The sequence below is a fragment of the Anolis carolinensis genome, chromosome 1 (assembly GCF_035594765.1).
Source record: "Anolis carolinensis isolate JA03-04 chromosome 1, rAnoCar3.1.pri, whole genome shotgun sequence".
NCBI classification, from domain to species: domain Eukaryota; kingdom Metazoa; phylum Chordata; class Lepidosauria; order Squamata; family Dactyloidae; genus Anolis; species Anolis carolinensis.
Window position 1 is genome coordinate 113,717,550 of NC_085841.1, and position 13,873 is coordinate 113,731,422.

The 13,873-nt window shown below is 43.5% G+C and overlaps 1 protein-coding gene across 7 annotated transcripts in view; it reads left to right on the forward strand.

Moving 5' to 3' along the window:
• Positions 1–13,873, forward strand: part of bach2 (BTB domain and CNC homolog 2) — a 252,056-nt gene that overhangs the window by 129,376 nt on the left and 108,807 nt on the right. For 5 of the 7 annotated variants that reach the window (XM_062980732.1, XM_062980714.1, XM_062980724.1 and 2 more), the window contains one exon: positions 1,793–1,947. The exons of 1 other annotated variant lie outside the window; for it this stretch is intronic. The gene's annotated coding sequence lies outside the window, so the exon portion shown is untranslated. Of the gene's footprint in view, positions 1–1,792; positions 1,948–1,995; positions 3,544–13,873 lie in introns of those variants that run through there. One more of the 7 variants, XM_062980738.1, reaches the window with a different exon arrangement.

Consider the following 13,873-nt stretch of genomic DNA (forward strand, 5'->3'; position numbering starts at 1 on the left):
TGAACTTCCATATATACCCATGTATAAGTCAACCTTCTGTATAAGTTGAGGGCAGGTTTGGGGGAGCCAAAAGTTTGATACAACCCATGGAGACACTGAGGGTCATATTATGAAATTATCATTCAGGGAACCCCTCAGCCCTGACCACCATTTCCCTACCCAGCCATTCAAAAAGTCCAGACGTGCCACCACAACTGAGAAAACACAGGGAGTTTGTACTTCTTTTAGGTTCTCCCAGGATGGGCCATGTTCTTGCCTTTCACCCTCTAATCAAAAGGGGAGGGTTCTTCCTTTTGATAAATTTTGACACGTAGAAAAATTGACCCAGTTTTGTGTGTGTGGGTGTGTTTTTTTACTAAAATGTCTAGACTTGTACATGAGTGTATAGGATAGTTGCAGCATTATTTCCTGGTTCTGAACATATTATTTCCTCATTCTGAACTACAGAACAGTACTTACGTTGCAAATAGTTCAGAATCAAGAAATATAACATCTCAGCATCCTCCAGCTAGCATGACCATATTATCACAGACTTGTTCCTTCACTACTCTGTATGGCTGCAGAGATTTTCAGAAAACTAAGCATACCATGAGAGGGAGCACACAGGTTCTGTTCCTAACATTGTCAATCTATTGTGAAAAGCAACCAATCTAGAAGACTTGAATATGGGGAGACTTTCTATATGAATCAGAGCTGTGGATATAAAATGGCCTTGTGAGTCTTCACATTTACTAGAGCAGGGGTCCCCAAACTAAGGCCCAGGGGCCGGATGCGGCCCATCGAAGCTATCTATCCGGCCCCCACGGCACAAGGGCAGAAGGGGATTGGGCTAAATGACCCAAGGGGTCTCTTCTTCTCTTACAACCCTATTTATGATGATGATGATGATGATTATTATTATTATTAACATTGAGGCTGAGTGGCCATCTGTCAGGGGTGCTTTGCTTGTGCTTTTGCTGCACAAAGGCAGAAGGGGATTGGACTAAATGGCCCAAGGGGTCTCTTCCGACCCTCATTATTATTATTATTATTATTATTATTATTATTATTATTATTATTATTATTAACATTGAGGCTGGGTGGCCATCTGTCAGGGGTGCTTTGCTTGTGCTTTCGGTTCACAAAGACAGAAGGGGATTGGACTCAATGGCCCAAAGGGTCTCTTTCAACTCTTTTATTATTGTTGTTGTTATTATTATTATTATTATTGCTCGGTGGCCAACTATAGTCCGGCCCTCCAACGGTCCGAAGGATCGTGAACTGGCCCCCCGTTTAAAAAGTTTGGGGACCCTTGTACTAGAGGCTCTCTGCTTCAGACTCATCCATTTTCACATGAGAAGACAATTGTGAGAAGCATGTTATCATTTTATATCAGTTTACAAGTACAGTAATTCTTTGCTAATTCCTTGGCGAGTATCTAAGAGAATGCTTTAGCAACGTTATATTTTTCTTGGTATAAGTTTCATATACCAAACTGTATACCTGTACAGAACAACACCTACAACTATATAACTGGAAAAAAAATTGAAGTCACAAATGACTAACTTTGCAGACAACCTACTGTAAAAAGTTGTAGACTAGATTTTTTTTATGAATTTGTTATATGACTGGTTTTCACACTTTATCAAAAACATCCTCTGAATGCATGTTTCTTGACTCATTTCTGAGTCACTAAATACAAGAGACCAGTAGCTGTAATGAATTTTAATTTTGGATGATTCAGGGGAAAATCAAGCACATTCTGCTGAATGCCTCGATTTTCTAAACTTTATGTTAAACTTTTATATTTTAGGTTGCCACCAGCGAAGCTGAGCTGCCATAAACTTGCCCTGTGAATCTTCAGGTGTTCATATCTTAATGGATTGCTGTAACCAATTAATTTCTCCATTCGTCCACTTCTCTGTTTCGTGAGAATATTAGCCAGCACAGATCCTGGTAAAGTTACATGTGAGTGCTGCTTTTGATTCCTTTTTCATCAAAAACAAGACTGTACAAAGAAGGTATTTCTTTCTGACTGGTTGGAAAAAACAGACAATCCATAGAGTGCTTGTTAAAATAACCTAAAAGCTGTAATTCTGCAGATAACATTAGGCGGTGAATAAATTGATCCTGAAGTACTATTATTGTCTCTTTAAAAATTGAACAGAGAATGTAATTTTGTCATTTTGTGGGGTTCCTAAGTACTTTTTTCTGCCACAGAAAGCTTGGCACAAAGTACTTTATAAATAGCTTAAGTATTTGTCTCAGAAATATGTTAGATTGGTGCGGGCTGTTTTTTAAAGTGATATTCCACTGTTAGATGTTGAAAATATACATTGTCTGACAGATCAGTCTGTAAAGATTTTCAGCAGCAGGGTGCAGATTAACTGGGCTAGGTAACCATGCTTCTTTCGCAGTCTGGCAACTCTTACAGTCACCAACTGTGGAGTCTCCAGCTATTGGGATTTTTGGCACATCAGTTTTATTAATCTAAAATGAGAGCTACAAAGCCAGCTACGTAGTAGATATCAGGCAATGATTGCTGCATAGATAGCAATAAGAAAGAAGGCAACTGGTTTCTATTAATTAGTGTCCAATAAATTACGGTACATGTCAGATGTATGTGTACACTTTGCGGGTATATTAAAAGATGCCTAAGCTGGTAGTTTTTGAATAGTGCCAATTATGACAAAATGAATGTAGGGATATGGTCCCCCATTCTGGTTGTGTTGCTACATGAAATGAGTGTTCCTTCAGATTATCATAGGCTTCTGTAAGCTACCCATCAGTTTGTGTGGGAATGTCCCTATTCTTTCTAGTCTAGTATATCAAAAACTTCAGAGGAGTCCTCAGATAGGGGAGATTTTTCATAGGTGTAATACCTAGTTGCTTCCTTCTGTATTTTCCTCCTGCTTACTCCTTATATCCCCAATTTTAATTGTATGCCATGTTCAAATTCAGTATATCATAAAGATGGGCTGTGTGCATTATTCAACATAGAACTTTGCTAATTGAATAGGAAGAAAACACTTGGCTTTTCTTCTATAAAACAGTAGCATAACAATTTCATGAATGAAAGGCCTCCATAAATTATGAAATATTATAATGCCCTGTTATCAGCAACCCTGCTCAGGTCTTGCAAACTTTTTGAGTCTATCCATCTGAAATGTGGTCTTCCTGTTTTCCTTCTGCTTTCTACCTTATCAAGCATTATGATCTTTTTTAGTGAGTCATGTCTTCTCATGATATGGCCAAAGTACACCAGTGTCAGTTCATCATCCTGACTTCAAGAGGGAGATCAGGCTTCGTTTGTTCTTTGATCTATTGTTTGTCCTTTTAGCAATCCAGAGTATCCATTGAACTCTTCCAATCACCATATTTCATATAAGTTGATTTCCTTCTTAACAATTTACTTCACTGTCCAGCTTTCACTACCATATGATGTCATAGACAATCCTAACATTAGTATTCAGTGACGCTTTTACATTTCAGAGTCTTGTCTAGATCATTCATAACTGCCTTTCCAATTTCTAGTCTTCTGATTACTTGACTACAGAAGCCAAGGTATGGAAAATCTTGAACTATTTCATAATTGTCACCTATTTTAAAGTTATGTAAATTGTCTGTGGTCATTATTTTTGTTAATGTTCAAATGTAAATCTGCTTTCGCACTTGACTTTCTTCTAATGTTATTCCAAGTCTTCTATTTTCTGCTAGTAGTATGGTGTCATCTAAAGATCTAAAAATTTTGATGTTCCATCCTCCAGTTTTTGAGCTTTCTTCCTCCCATATTAAATGTTCAACATACAAATTCAACTGATAAAATGCAGCCTTGCTTGACCCCTTTGACTGTTAAAGTGTAAATATTTTTATTATATCACAAAAGTTACATTTAAAAGAATTGAGTAGACATACCATATACACTTGAGTATAAGCCGACTCAAATATAAGCCGAGGCACCCAATTTTACCACAAAAACTGGGAAAACTTATTGACTCGAGTATAAGCCGAGGGTGGGAAATGCAGCAGCTATTGGTAAATTTCAGGAATAAAAATAAAAATAGATACCAATAAAATTACATTAAGTGAGGCATCAGTAGGTTAAATGTTTTTGAATATTTAGATAAAAATGTAATTTTAAAATAAGATTATCCACCTCTGATTAAATCATTATTCTAACTTTCTTCAATGTACCAGTAAATTTGCTTATGTATCCTTTCCAATAGTAATAAATAGGTTAAAATAATAAATGTAATAGTAACAATAATGATAGAGTAAAATAATAAATGTAATAATAATTAATAGAGTAAAATAATACTCCTGACATACTGTAGTAAATTCGGGTGCCCAGGTTGGCGGACCCTCTGATCTGAAGGTGCTGCTGCTGAACGCCAAGTCTGTCAATGGTCAAGCTGCAATCATCCAGTACCTCATCCTGGATGAGCGTGCAGACCTGGCATTCATAACAGAGACCTGGTTGGACAAGGCTGGGGGAGCTGACCTCACCCAGCTTTGTCCACCAGGTTATACCGTGCAGCACCAACCAAGATCTGGAGGGAGGGGAGGAGGGGTTGCAGTGGTCTATAAGAAGTCTATCACCCTGACCAGGTGCCTCATCCCGCAGACAACCCTGTTTGAGTGTGCTCATCTGAGGGTAGGGGGCTGGGACAGTTTAGGGATTCTGCTAGTGTACCAACCACCCCGCTGCACTACAGTCTCCCTGCCTGAGCTAGCTGGGGTGGTCTCAGTCCTGGAGTTGGAGTCCCAACGGCTCATTGTGCTGGGGGACTTCAATGTCCATGCCAAGACCACTCCCTTCGATGCGGCTCAGGACTTCATGGCCGCCATGGCAACCATGGGGCTGTCACAACTAATATCTGGCCACACCCACAGAGCAGGGCGCACACTTGACTTGGCTTTCTGCCAGGGATGGGGGGAAGGTGGTGGTGTGGAGGAGCTTACCATCGCTCTGTTGCCATGGACCGACCATCACCTGATCAGGATTGGACTCACTGTGCCCCCCAACCTCCACAGGGGTGGAGGACCGATTAAAATGGTCCACTCCAGGAGGCTTATGGATCCGAATGGATTCCTGACGGCTCTTGGGGAGTTTCTCGCCACCTCGGCTGGTGACCCTGTTGATGCTCTGGTCGCCCTCTGGAACAAGGAGGTGGGTAGGGCAATAGACACGATCGCTTGAGAACGTTCCCTCTCGAGTACCATCTCCTTGGTTCATTGAGGAGCTGGCAGCGATGAAGCGAAAGAAGAGGGAACTAGATAACGTGTGGCGTTCAGAGCCGAATGAGCCAAACCGAACATGGCTATGTTCCTATCTTAGGGCATATGCCGTGGCAATAGATGCTGCAAAGAACGTCTTCTTTGCAGCTAATATTGCGTCCTCAAAGAACCGTCCAGCGAAGCTGTTCCGAGTTGTCAGAGGTTTGTTATATCATCCCTGACAACTCAGCAGCCCGCTGTGAAGCATTTGCTCGGTTCTTTGCGGACATAGTCGCTTTAATCCGCTCTGGCTTTGACACCATATTAACGGCAGTCTCCGAGGATGTAGCACGAGCACCTGCTTGTCCCATTTTGATGGATTCATTTCAATTGGTTCAGCCTGAGGACATGGACAAGGTGCTTGGAGAGATGAGGGCTACCACATGCAACCTAGACCCCTGCCCATCCTGGCTGGTGAGAGAAGCCAGAGGGGGATTGGCCAAGTGGGTGAAGGTGGTGGTGAATGCCTCCCTTCAGGAAGGCATTGTTCCAGCGAGCCTGAAATTGACTGTAATCAAACTGCTGTTGAAGAAGCCATCACTGGATCCCACTCAGTTGGACAGCTATCGGCCTATTTCCAATCTCCCCTTTTTGGGCAAGGTCATGGAACGTGTGGTGGCCGCACAACTCCAGGAATTCTTGGTAGACACTGATTTTCTGGATCCGCTGCAGTCTGGCTTCAGGCCGGGACGTGGTACCAAGACAGCCTTGGTCGCCTTAGTCGATGATCTACGCCGGGAGCTGGACAGGGGGAGTGTGTCCCTGCTGGTTCTGCTGGACCTCTCAGCGACCTTAGATACTTTAGATCACAGTATCCTTCTGGGACGCCTTGCTGGGATGGGTCTAGGAGGTACTGTTCTGCAGTGGCTCTGGTCCTTCCTGGAGGGTTGTTCCCAGATGGTGTCACTGGGGGAACCTGCTCGGCCCCGCAACCATTGTCCTGTGGGGTGCAGCAGGGGTCGGCATTGTCCCCCATGTTGTTCAACATATACATGAGGCCGCTGGGAGAGATAATCCGGAGTTTGGGGTGCGGTGTCATCTGTACGCAGATGGTGTCCAGCTCTGTCACTCCTTCCCACTTGTCACTAAGGAGGCTGTCCAGGTCCTGAACCAGTGCTTGGCTGCTGTGTCAGACTGGATGAGGGCGAACAAATTGAAATTGAATCCAGACAAAACAGAGGTCCTCCTGGTCAGTCACAGGGCCAAACAGGGTATAGGGTTACAGCCTGTGTTGGACGGGGTCGCACTCCCCCTGAAGACACAGGTTCGCAGTCTGGGGGTTCTCTTGGACTCATAACTGAGCCTGGAGCCCCAGGTGTCGGTGGTGGCCAGGAAAGCATTCGCACAACTAGACTTGTGCGCCAGCTGCGCCCATACCTTGGGAAGTCTGACTTAGCCACAGTGGTCCACGCTCTGGTTACATCCCGTCTGGACTACTGAATCTAATAGACACCTCATCATCACCGCCCATGATGTGTAATTCTCATCAGACAACTTCTCAAAACTCAAGATGAAGTTATTAGCTACCATCTCTGCTCACTCCAACTCCCAGGCCCCTTCTCAGCCTGCTTGGAATCTTCTGGAATTACACCACTCACTCCCAGTGAACTGGCTGCTTCTGTGACTCTCAGTTTCCCCTGAGTTTAAGCCTCTCTGCAAACTCACAACAATGCAGACCTACGGCAGTCACTCCTCTCTTGCAGCTTCACTGGTCAGTTTCTCTCTCCGTCTCTTGCTTCCGTTGCCTCACACAGTAGCTGAAGTACCATCCATCAGCTTTCTCCTCACTGCGCAGCAGGAAGCGTGTTGGGGTTGTAAATCCTGGGATTATCTGGGCCCATAACCCTTGTTGTCATGGGGGATCAGGGTGCGACCTTCGGGTGGGTTTCTTCAAGCTCCATCAGTCAACTTCTCCAGCACCCTGATGAATTGGTTGCAATCGTCTGCCACACCAATTCCTGTTCAATGTCAGACTCAAACACATCAGTAGTCTGAAGTCCAAACTTCAAATTTCAATATCTATAATACATATTTACAAAGCACAGCAAAAGTCATCGCTCTGAGCTGGCATTTCTCTTTTACCTCTTTGCTCGGCAAGCTCCAGCTCAAACACACCACAGAGATAAGAAAGCACATTCCTCAGTCTGCAGGAAGTTCCGACCTCCAAAGGCGGGATATCATGCCTGATAGGTCATAGCAGGCTGTCAGTCAAAACTAGCCTGCTGTTAACTGTTTAATTACTGAAACATACACTTACACAACAGCAGAAAACACTTGATTTACATTTCATACACATACAACCATAATCCAACAGGAAGATCCCTAAGGTCATCTGGTGAGGCCTTCTCTTGGTCTCACCTGCCTCGCAAGCGCGGCTGGCGGGAACGAGGGACAGCGCCTTTTCGGTGGTGGCTCCCCAGCTATGGAACACCCTCCCCAGAGATATACGACAAGCTTTAGAAGAGCTCTAAAAACATTTACAAGAGAGTAAAATAATACGGTAAATGTAATAATAAGAGATCACGGAAGGGGGCAACTCCTCCGCACTTCCATTCCCATCTCTGCTTTCCAGGTCTCCCTTCTGGGGAGCAGGAGGGGGAGAAAGAGGAGGCGACCCCAGGCAGCTGGTGGATCCCAGGAAGGGAAAGGAAGCATGGAGAAGTCCCCCCCTCCTGCGAACCACCAGCTGCCTGGCCAGCCCCGTTTCTCTCTTCTTCCTTCTCTTCCTCCTTGCTGGCCAGCTGAAGGAAGAGAAGGAAGAAGGGGAAATGGGGTGCTGCCACGGTTTTTCCTCTTCTTCCTTCTCTTTCTCCTTGCTGACCAGCTGAAGGAGAAGAAGGAAGAAGGGGAGAACAGGTTGTTGCTGCAGTTTCTCCTCTTTTTCCTTCTCTTCCTCCTTGCTGGCCAGCTGAAGGAGGAGAAGGCAGAAGAGGAGGACAGGTTGCTGCTACAGTTTCTCCTCTTCTTCCTTCTCTTCCTCCTTGCTGGTCAGCTGAAGAAGGAGAAGGAAGAAGGGGAGAACGGGTTGCTGCCGTGGTTTCTCCTCTTCTTCCTTCTCTTTCTCCTTGCTGGCCAGCTGAAGGAGGAGAAGGAAGAAGGGGAAACGGGGTGCTGCCGCGGTTTCTCCTCTTCTTCTCTTTCTCCTTGCTGGCCAGCTGAAGGAGGAGAAGGAAGAAGGGGAGAACCGGTTGCTACTGCAGTTTCTCCTCTTCTTCCTTCTCTTCCTCTTTGCTGGACAGCTGAAGGGGGAGAAGGAAGAAGGGGAGAACGGGTTGCTGCCGCAGTTTCTCCTCTTCTTCCTTCTCTTCCTTCTCAATGGCCAGCTGGAGGGGGAGGAGGAAGAAGGGCAGAACGGGTTGCTGCCGCGGTTTCTCCTCTTCTTCCTCCTCTTCCTTCTCAATAGCCAGCTGGAGTGGGCCATTTCTTCTCTTCCTCCTCCTCTTCCTTCTAGACAGCTAGTTGGAGGGAGAGGCGGAAGAAGAGGAGAAACGAGGGCAGCAGCTCCCGTGCCGCCTCTGCTGTTTCTGCTCTTTTTCCTCCTTTTCCCCCTCCATGGCCAGCTGGAGGAGGAGGAGAGTTGGCAGGAACAGTGGCCTTCGCGGCATAGGAGACTCGCCTGGGGCCCCCTATGCAGCCTCCGCCACTCGTCATCCTCTTCCTCCATGGTCACCTCCAGGCTCCGCTGCCAGCTTGACCCGAATATAAGCCGAGGGTGGATTTTTCAGCCCCAAAAAAGGGCTGAAAAACTCGGCTTATATTCGAGTATATACGGTATATTTATTGTATAAGTATTCATCTCATTTTCTGTAACACAAATAAATAAATTTTGGTTAAATCCACTGCCTTTGGAAGTGATCTGTTGCACCCCAAGGCAGCACGAGCACACGAAAACCAGACAAGAGCCAATATAACACACTATATATGTTAAAGTGAGAATGATTGTATATAGAGTTGTTTAAATGTAATTGAGTCATGGTTGTGCAATATGTGCTGGAGATTGCATCATACACTGTGTGCTGCTTACTATACCAGTGTGTAAAGGGTTAAACTTGGATTGCATCAGACAGCAGAGGATGAGATAAATAGCCCTCTACTTCCTATCTTTTTCTCTCTGTCCCTTCCCGTGTGTGCCTGCGTGAGAGCTGTGAATCGTCTTGTGAGATTTCCGTTCGTAAGTAAACTTTTGATAGACAACTGAAGACTGCAGCGTCATTATTTATCCAGAGCTTCCTCGTCAGCGACTTGTGCCTGCGTGTGTGCCTAAGAAACCGCTCTGACAATATATTTATTAAAGCAATTATATATCCAAAGGAAACCAGGTATAAAGTCTGAGTAAGGAATAGTTCTTTTAAAAAGTCAGTGGTAGTTCCAAATGGGTAAAGGAAAAGGTCCGATATTATAATCCACAATGAGAACTCGATAGCTCTCCAAAGAAATCAAGTGTCCATGAGTTGAAACAGAGAAACAAGGCTGGCACAAACAGAGTTCAGTCCACTGGAAAAACTTCATAGCAATCAAGGCAGCAAGGTTGTCACGGCTGAGGCAAACTTGAATCAGGAACAAGGAATCAACTGAAGTAAAGTCAAGGTCTACTCGAGAGTCACGGCACGGCCCAACTGGAACTGGAAAACTTGGCTTGGAAACAAACGAGCTGGAGACGGAGAAAACCTCTCTCAAGGAAGAGCAATGTTGACATCGCAACAAATCTACTGATTGAAACACTTTTAACAGTTTCCGGACTGTTCACAATTTAGGGAGTACGAACTCCCAAAACTTTCTCATGGGAACACTACCCATTATCCCATCTACAGTAGAGTCTCACTTATCCAACATAAACGGGCCGGCAGAACGTTGGATAAGCGAATATGTTGGATAATAAGGAGAGATTAAGGAGAAGCCTATTAAACACCAAATTAGGTTATGATTTTACAAATTAAGCACCAAAACATCATGTTATACAACAATTTTGGCAGAAAAAGTAGTTCAATAGGCAGTAATGCTACGTAGTAATTACTGTATTTACGAATTTAGCACCAAAATATCACGATGTATTGAAAACATTGACTACAAAAATGCATTGGATAATCCAGAACGTTGGATAAGTGAGTGTTGGATAAGTGAGACTCTACTGTATTTGCCAGTCTCTGGCTCCGGCGAACCCCTTGTTTTGCACTTCTCTCTCTCTCTGGTCACAAAATCTCTACGATTAAAAACCACATTCCCAGGCGTCTCAGCAACATCTGGCTCTATCTGTGAGGGAGGAGTAGAAGAATCTTCCCCAATTAGTAAGTCTCTAAAGTCAATATCTTCGGGCACCTGCAGCTGCAAAGGCCCCTCTGTGGAGGGTGAAATGTTATTATAATCCCCAGCATTATCTGTATCAAAGTGCATGTCCTGAAACACTGCAGACCCTGGTGCTATGCGTGGCTGGGATCTAACATGACCAGAATAGCTGTCTAGAGTCCACCCATGTGAAATTCTGGTGCCACATTATTTCACATTAAAGTCATCTGTTATTTTTTTTGTTATTATTAGAATTAAGTACTTCAAGTTCTTCCAAGGGTTGATTTTAATTTTGATTTTAAACCATCAAGTAGCAAGGGCATCTTGAAAGGAGTTGGCTTTCATTGCATACAGGTGTTCTGCCTGTGTTATGGAGTGTACAGTTCCTCATCTTCTGGAGAAACTGAATTTTGAAGCTCTAAACTCTGGATTTTCTAAGATCCATATAGGAATCAGTTGGCTGAAGTGGAAAGGAAATTAGATGTGATTATAAGGATTAGGGAAGGGAAAGCAAGGGAAAGGTGGGGTGAGTGAAACATGGAGTTTTTAAAAATGAGGGGAAAAACTCTTCAGCGGTAAACAGAAATTAAAGGAGATTACATTTTTCAATTTTATTCTGGATAGGTGTTTAGTGTAGGCATTTAACTTAAATCTAAACAGCTATTTAATATAAAAATAGTGGATGAATATCCCCTATTCTAATATAATTGAGTTTGATAAATTTAGAAGTTAATTGCTGTTCCTTGCTGTTCATTTAAGTTATCAAGTGGGTACGGTCAACTCTTGGCCATGAAATCTTTTTACATTTAAAATGCTGTAAGGGCTGTGAACTACTTATATGTAGGAAAGTGTTGCATGGTGTTGTATAATACATGCACGTTTTTGTGTATGATGTTCTGTATTAAAATATTTCTTAGTTCTGTCAGCATATTTCAGGGTAGGGAAGGATGCTAACTGTACAGTCCTTTAAAGCAATCTAAACACTTCAGAACAATTTATATTAGTTTATGAAATCAAATAAAGAAAAATGTTCAGCTTCAATTAGAAACCAAGTCGAAATTTCAGAAATCACTTTAGAAAAGCTTGGGTACTACATCGTCCACTGCTCATAGGGGTGTGTGTGTGTTTGTGTATATATGATATATGAGTATTTGCATCTGCTCAAATAATTATTTAAGGATAGGCCAGAAAGAATTTGTAGAATGAAAATTACACTAGATCAAAGCACTGGAAGGTGAAACATTCTATAAAAGAGCACCTGTCATTCACAACTCCTGGGGTCCTTCATTGGAAGAAACCATTACTTTCGAAAAGGACACTTCACACATTATATGTACAAGCAAAATCATTTTGCATGTATCCAACAGGACTTTGTTTTCTCTCTATGCATTGTTATTAGTGCAGGCAGCAAGTAGTTGGGTTTTGCTGTGACTCTCTGTTTCCCATACATGCTGCAGAGTACGGGGAACATTTAAAGGATCCTAGTGTTTCCAAGCCTATTCTGTATTAGTAGAGTGTTGTGTATATTATTGGGATAACAATATTTCATTCAGTCTTAATAAATTACTTACTTAGGCGATCCCTCGTAGTTCGAGGATGATTGTCTTCCATCTGGGGTGGCTGAAGAGAACTATTCTTGATCTGCATGTTCTCCCGCAGTGAGGACATCGGTTTCCAGGTGGAAGGCGGTCCTACTCAGGGTTGGCTTGATGCTCCTTCCCCTTGGCACGTTTCGCCCTTAAGCCCTCCATTCGTGCCTCTTCGAACTCCGCAGCACTGCTTGTCACAGCTGACCTCCAATTAGAGCGCTCAAGGGCCAGGGCTTCCCAGTTCTCAGTGTCTATGCCACAGTTTTTAAGGTTGGCTTTAAGCCCATCTTTAAATCTCTTTTCCTGCCCACCAACATTCCGTTTCCCGTTCTTGAGTTCGGAGTAGAGCAACTGCTTTGGGAGACGGTGATCGGGCATTCGGACAACGTGGCCAGTCCAGCAGAGTTGATGGCGTAGGAGCATCGCTTCAGTGCTGGTGGTCTTTGCTTCTTCCAGCACACTGACATTTGTCCGCCTGTCTTCCCAAGAGATTTGCAGGATTTTTCTGAGGCAACGCTGATGGAAACGCTCCAGGAGTTGGGTGTGATGTCTGTAGACCATCCACGTTTCGCAGGCGTAGAGCAGGGTTGGGAGGACAAGTCTTAATAAATATTTATTATCTGGTTTAGGAAATAGGAACAGCAGATCATTCCACTGCTGAATGGGGTGGCTGAAGAAAACGTCAGCTGAGTAACTGTCAGCCTAGTTTTGGCTGACTGAAGTAGATGTCCCTCAGAGGATCTGAACCCTCAGCTGCAAGCTAAAAAGTCTGCACTGTGCAGGCCTCTTCCAAAGGTAATGGTCCATAGCACCTTCCCACACACAGAAGCATGATGGAATAGATCACCCAGGCCATAGTTTCCTCAGGCAGAAAATCTTGCTGCTCACTAGATTGCATCTGAAGGCCACGTCAGGCATTAAAGTTTCAGAGGGTCAGCATTTGAGATACTTGTCACCGGAAGTTCATTAGAAGATCTCCCAACAGAAATTACAGACAGTAGTACTGGTGTATTAGTTATATGGTCCAGTTTAAGCAGCTTCCTATGTGCCATCTTCACCACAAACTACTGCTGTATCTGGAGTTAGGATCCATCTCAGAAGGGCAGGGAAAATATGTAAGCCAAACAGAGAAATAAAACAGAACCCTATCTGAACAGCTTCTGAGGATGCCTACCATAGATGTGGGTGAAATGTCAGGAGAGAATGCTTCTGGAACGTGGCCATACAGCCCAGAAAGTCACAGCAACCCCATGTATTTTGAATCACTCAACACTATTATAGACCAGTCTTTAAATGTTCTACCTATATATTCAGCGAAAGGCTTCCAATTATTTTGAAAACATTGCATTGTTTTATTTCTAAGAAGACCCATTCGTTTATCAAATTCTGCAAAATGTAGCAGTTTGGTCAACCATTCATTTACAGATATGTTGCCTTTTTGAAGTGAACTTTTATTTGGTTATCATTATACTTCAGTTAATGAAGGGAGTGTGGTCTTGGGCATAACCACTTTAACATAAAATTTGGTACAAGAGGCAAAAATAGAATAAAAAAGATAGAAGTAAGTTCCTTCTTCCATGAAGGAGGAGAATGAGGCAGTTCAACATGTTTGAGCAAACCTTTTATTCAAAAACTAAGCAATATGCAATGTAAAATTAAACAGCCAGTTAAACTAAGCCTTTCATTGATAAACCTTTAAGAGGCCACTGAAAGCTTTTTCCAAAATACATCCAGGGACAGCTTCT